At 41.0% G+C, this 6,550-nt stretch overlaps 1 pseudogene; it reads right to left on the bottom strand.

The window, feature by feature from the left end:
* Positions 1-1,437: 1,437 nt before the first annotated feature.
* Positions 1,438-5,390, bottom strand: LOC100714777 (ubiquitin carboxyl-terminal hydrolase 48-like; annotated as a pseudogene).
* Positions 5,391-6,550: the final 1,160 nt, after the last annotated feature.

Consider the following 6,550-nt stretch of genomic DNA (forward strand, 5'->3'; position numbering starts at 1 on the left):
TCACACTCCTCAAGCTACCTGATATTCTCTGTGTGGAGGAAGAACTCACCTACCGTCTGGCCAAGCTCACCTATGGCCTACTTCTGGAGGGGGCTTCACTTTTGTTCCTGTTTACCAATTGAAAGAAGCAAACTCTATTCCTATTTTAGGGGCAAACTCACCTTGTTGATAGAAGCCTGCTACGTTCTTCTGTTTGGATGAAGGTTTACTGACTCTTCCCTCCATACTGCATGGTTCATCCACTGCAATGCAAGGTTCTGGAGGGAGGTGTGGGGGCTAAAGTTCAACAGCAATACTAGGTCCAGGAGGTGGGGGTTCCTCAATGGCAGTGGTGGGACTGCAGAGGTGCATGCCGTGGGTTGGAGCTCCTAGGTCCTGAGGTGCATGGCCAGGACTATGGGGACACAAGAGGAGCCCAGTTCTGGCCTGGCCCGGCCACACTGCTGGCTGGAGTTCTTGGGTCCTGTAAAGTGGTCTGCTGGGATGGAAGTGCTTGCAGGAGAGTGATCTGCATCTTAAAGAAGTTATACACAGAATCACTCTTTACCAGATATTTTAATATTACTCATGAGATAACCTTTACTCTGAATGAGTTCTAGAAGAAATATATCAATGTTCTCCACTGCATCATTCTCACTGAAAAAGCCAAGGGATATGTTATATACTTAAACTCAGTCTGGAGAAAACCATGGCCATCTCAATGACTGATGATGGAGGATCTGGTGTACAGGTAGTGGGGGATACTGTGTCTGTGGGCAGAGGTGTGGCTCTAGATGTTGATGTTACAGACATGCATGAGCTTTTTGAGGATCATAAGGAGGAACTGACAATGGAAGAACTTGCTGAACTCCAGAGTGAGTAGCAGAAAACACTTGCTTCATTTTATTTTAATATATTTTATTATTATTATTAGTATTATTATTATTATTGCTAGCTCTTCACTTTCATGCCTATTGAATGTAGAATAGTCAAAGACCAGTACGGGCAGGCAGTTAATGTCTCTAAAGCATCACTTTTAGTTTAGAGTAGAATGCTTGCTGTCCCATCTATTGAGATACCAATCCTTTATGGGCCAGTGACTCTTATATGAAAATCAAGCAAGGAAATGTAACAGAACTTTATTGTGTCCCATGCCTGTAGATCTCATATGTAAACATGATTTAATGTTGCTAGTACTAGCTCAAATTTTACTTGCCCCCCTTTCCTCCCCCTATAAATATAAAATTTGAAGCATTCCCCTCAAGTTTGAGGTCCCATCAGTGTAATCTGCTTTATTTGGCATAAGAAATTTGGGCAATCACTTCTGAATGGATATTTGCCTTTTGGAAGAGTCATGTAATGATTTAATTCTTAAATCTACTTTTTCTTTAATCCCCTAACATGTCAAACTGCTCTTCTCCTCTGGCGATTTCTTACCAGTCAACAAGAGTTCAAAGATTAATGTCTGAGTAGACTGGTGACTTTGAGCCCTTCCTGTGGCACACAAACTTGTGTGACATCATCCATTGCATCATATTCTGCAATTGGTTCATTAGCTTTTAATAAAAAGACAGATTCAGGTGTGACACCAAGTGTACCAAATCTGTCAGTCATCACTTATGATCTTTCCAACACCTGGTAAATACGGCCAAGAGTAATAACTGAAGATGCAGGCATGACCTGAGTTTTCAATTCTTTTAATATTTGATCAGCAGAAACAAGAAGTGCTTTTTCAATGTAAACTTTTCTATGTCGCATACTCTGGTAAATGACTTGATTCTGATAAGCTATATGATTTTGATGGAATATCCTTTACAACTTTGTTCCTCTGTTGCTTTGATTAAAATCTGAATCATTTCCTTCATCTGGTTTGGCTTCTTCTTTGTCATCCTCTGTTTCAGAACTGCTCACATTCAGCCAAAGAGCTAAATCCTTCATCAGCCTTTAACTGTCTACAACTCTGTGGAAGCAGATGGTGACCTGAGTATAGTTTCACAGGTTCCTCTGCAGCTGGCATGGTAGCCTTTGTCTGCAGTTGGGACAGAGCTCAGGTTTAGAAATTCACTGTGTTTTTGAAGAGTTTACATCTTCCACTTCAGTTCTAGTGATTTTCATTATATGACCCACAACAAATAAACTGCCTACCTGTACTGATCTTTGACTGTTCTACATTCATCTGCCACTCACTGGGTCACATTAGAATTATGTGTTTAGAATGTCCTTTGGTCATGGTAGAAGATGTAAATATAAGACCCTCAGGGGACACAGAAGGGAACTATTTACAACCGATTACATGGGACTACATCTTACAGACATTCTCACAGATTTCTGTGTTTTTCTTCAAATAACTGTGATATGATATAGAGGACATCTCTGTCCTTTGGTCAGTTATTGAGACATGTCCTGTTTCTTCTCTGGAACAAGTTTAGAAGAGGTCTTTTGCTCATTTGTGATCGTCTTGTGTAAGGCTTCCTTTCATTCTTGTTTTCTTTGTAAAATCTTACACTGGGAACAGCACTCTCTGTAACTTGGAAGCTTGGGAGCGCTTGGGCAGTACTGCTACAGTTTGCTCCCCGCCTCTGTAGAAATCAGCCTTGGCTCATTTCTAGGGATCCATGTCTCCCTATGTAGACACAGAATGCCTTATTTCTTCTTCCTTTCTTGCTTCCTTTGATGGATCTTTACTGAAGCAGTTGCCATTTATTTTCCCATTGCTTTGGTCTGTATCCCCATCTCATTCATTTAGTTATTCAAGGACTAGCTGATGCCAAGTCTACAAGGACCATTTTCCCACCCAAAATCCATCATTACTATTTCTTGTTGCTTGAAGCAGATTATTAACCATTTTATATTCTTTGTTTAGTTGATTCTTCATATGCAACTCAGGACAATGTTGTATAACACTTTCCTTGCACAGTTAAATCTTAGACTTCTTTTATGCCTACTGTATAAAATGTCTGCTGCATATTCAGAATTCTCTTCATAGCTGAGATTCTATCTGGATGAAGTTTGTCATGGGAAAACAGGCAAGCATGATTATCAATAGGCTTGGTAGATGTCTACTCATCTCTTGAATGGCTGTCACTTCTGCAGCCACTCAAAGAGACAAAATCATAGGGCTCAGCTCCAGCAGGTCAGACCACCTTTGGAACAGCTCCTAAACCTCTTCGTGTTTTGCTTTTTCTTTGTCTACTCTTTGTTTAAACATCTAGCCCTTTTTAACACACCACCCCTCAAATTTGGAATTATCTCAATTGACCCACGTTTGAAAAAAGGCTAAAACTTCCACAGTCCTCTTGGGCTTCTCTTCTATAAACTAACACATGTGTATTTTGAGAGCAATGAGTCCCTTTGCCACACTTGGGTCTTTGCATCTGCGACTTTAAAGGTTCTGCTAGATCTCCCTCAAGTCCTAGTTGTAACTGCTTTCCCTCCATCTGTTCAATATCTTCATCATTAAACTTGTACCATTTGCTGGACTGTGACTCTTTCACCGAGGTAATGTAGTGGCCAGAGTAAGCCTTCACTCGAGTTCGAATGCACAGGACCCACCTTTATGTTCCGCGTAAGGGTCCTTATCCAAAATTTTTGAGAAGCCTATGTAGGTTTTCAGGTTTTTCTTATTTCCAGCTTGTCTGTCAAAGACAATATATTAGCTGCTAGTTTAGGGTGCAAGATAGGCTTAGAAGCTGAACATTCTTTGTAGCATTGTTGGCTTTGAAAATTTTCAGAGAAAGTATCGAATGTCTCCTTCTTAATTTTCTTCCTTTAAAAATTCTGAGATATAATTTGCTAACTGTTTGTGACCTTGGATATTTAACTCCAGTTTGTATAACTTTGATAACAGCTCCGACTCTCTGCTACACTGATTGCAAACAGTTACATAAGCGTATTTTCCCAGCACTGCAGCTGCACATGGTTCCATACATCTGGATTTTTATGTTTAGCAAAATTGTCTTCCAACAGAGACACAAACAGCTTTGAAAATTCCCTAGCATCCTGTTGTTTCCCAGTATCTCAACCCAAGGTTTTAACAAACCCAGTACTGGAGATGCTGGCAAATAGTCTCAGATCCATGATCTTTCTCCTCCTGGACACTGTCTCCCTTCATGTAGTCGTTGCAGATGCTTGGACACAGTAGAGCACCTGGGGAGCTGCCGGTTGAGAAATCACACTGGAAGGAATGTGTTGATATAACACTGCTCTGAGGTTTATTAGGTGTACAGAAAGTCAATCTCTTCTCACAGCTAGGATCGCGGATATTATGAAGACTATTCTCACATATTTCATCTGATCAGATATGCTTCAATCACAATCAAGCAATCTGGGTTTCCTGTGCAGTTTCATCTGCAAATGTAGCTGGTGCAGGGCTTCAGACAGATGCTTCCGGGACACTTCCTGGAGTTGCACTGTGTCTGCACTGCATTGGGCCTAAGGAGGAATCCTGAGTCTGGCGGGTGGCAGCCTCTGCTGCCTAAATGGGCTCTGCCATCTGTAAGGAGTACGTGTTCCAGCAGGCCTGTCTCTCCTGCGCTGGTAACCCCTGAGTCTGAGGGAGTGGAAGCAGTTGTCCAAGGCAGCCTTGATGCTTCCTCAACACTGCAGTGGGGACACAGAGTCTCAGTGCCTCTTTAGGATATCGCCCTGCCTATCACTACACCAAAACCCTGCGCCGGAGGGAGGTCAGAAGGTTGACTCAGAAAGTACTTTTGAGAAACATTTTATGAAGGAAAAGGAAGACAGAGATGAAGTTAGTAGCTTTTAGAAAAAATCCATTATGGGAAAATGGAATGGGTGCCAGTATTTCTTTGAAAAGCACCAACCCAACAAAACTGTAATGAACAGGGTGTCGAATCTGATGAACAAGAATGTGGTCCTTCATTTCTGGAGGTTTAGGCTGTGCAGGAAAAAACTAACATTAGATAGATTTTTCATCAAAATTGATCCCTGCAGCTAGCAGACAAAGAAGAGAGAAAGCTCTGATGGAGATCGCCCCAAAGATTTTATGGAAGGAATTCTTTGAATGCATCTTCCTGATTTCCATGCCAGGAGTTGTCCCAGGCAGGATTAGAGTTCACGCTCTTCATATTGTGCTGCGCTATAATTTGTTTCATTTTTATGGTGAAAAATGCATGATTCAGAAAGGATTAACCTTATTTACATCAAACCTTATGATGGAATTTGATTCTGTTTCCGACCAATTCTGTTCATGACCAGAACTGTGGAACTAATTAACTTTGTGAATCAAAGTACCACTGCGTCTGTAAGGCTTCTACCTGGTCAGACTCTCCAAGCCCCCAGCCTGAGTGCAGAAGCACTACTCTCTGCAGGGAATCCAGCTCCCCCTCCAGGCTGAGGCTGCCATGTGTAAACACAGGAAAGGAAGTAAGACAGGACCAGAAATTGTGCATGGCCTGGAGACATTTGGAGACTCCCCAAAATTTGTAACAGATACTTCAAAGGACTCAGCCCAATGCGATGCAAGATTGACAAAAACTGTAAGTACAGCTGTACATTGGGATCTTCCCACCTAATTTCCCCTCCTCTCCATCCCTATAAAAGGAACACACTTCTCTGTTCAGGGCAGATAGCTTTGTTGCTCTGCTTGCCTGCACCCAGGTAGTTAAACATATACCTAGTTGCTTTCACAAAAGCCTCTTGTTTGGTCTCCTATCTTGCACTTCATGTTAGAGTATCTTATAGTTTTTGTATGTCCTCATCAATCTCCTTGTTTTTTAAAGTACTGCAATTTTCATTAAAAAGATCTCTTTTTGTTTTCCTTTCCTCGGTTAATTCTTACTGTTAAATTTTCCTGGAGGTCATTGTTAATATTTTTGCCTCGTCTTTGATTCATTATTGGTGTGCAAGTACATTGCATGTTGAAGTTCTCCCCTTAAATCCCAAGTTTCTTCATTTCTGCTATCATTTTATACAATTCAATCTCTTGGCTTATCATATCCTCCCCATTGATTCCACTGGGTCAGCTTAGGCAGACTAGGAGTTTTCAAATGCATTTTGCTCTTTCTTTGTCTTCTATGCCGCTGAGCTAAACCCTCAGCCTTTCTTTCTTCTTTCTTTAGTCATTAGGATTACAAATTTCTTAGAGTACAGTGACTCTGTTACTAATATGGAGATCAAGACTATTAATGTCTGCTTTCCAGGGATGTGGGCTTGGCTTTCATTTCTTTATTCTGTTTATTTACTTTATTCCTTTTTTTCAATTTAATAGGATTAGGCCCTGTACTGCATTGTAAGGAAAATTTTCTGTCCTTTGTGCCAACTTCAACAGATCCTGTATTTCTTATGTATGCTAAGAGGTATTTTAGCAATTTCCCCATGTTTTAGGTGATCAGTGCATGTTATAGCTGATAGTACAGCTTGCACTACCTGGTAGGCTTGCTGTGGTGGGTGGAAGGAAGGAAAAAGGATGATAAAATGGAAGGGGATAAATCAGATAGAAAAGAGGAAGAGAAATGACATTGTTGGAGGAAGAGGTGAGATCAATCATTGTTGACACTTTTTATATTTTGAGTAGAGAGCTTGGATAGAGAAGGTATTAGAAAAATAATGT

The sequence above is a fragment of the Cavia porcellus genome, unplaced genomic scaffold (assembly GCF_034190915.1).
Source record: "Cavia porcellus strain 051 isolate PalLab524CR breed Dunkin Hartley unplaced genomic scaffold, mCavPor4.1 scaffold_1, whole genome shotgun sequence".
Taxonomy (NCBI): domain Eukaryota; kingdom Metazoa; phylum Chordata; class Mammalia; order Rodentia; family Caviidae; genus Cavia; species Cavia porcellus.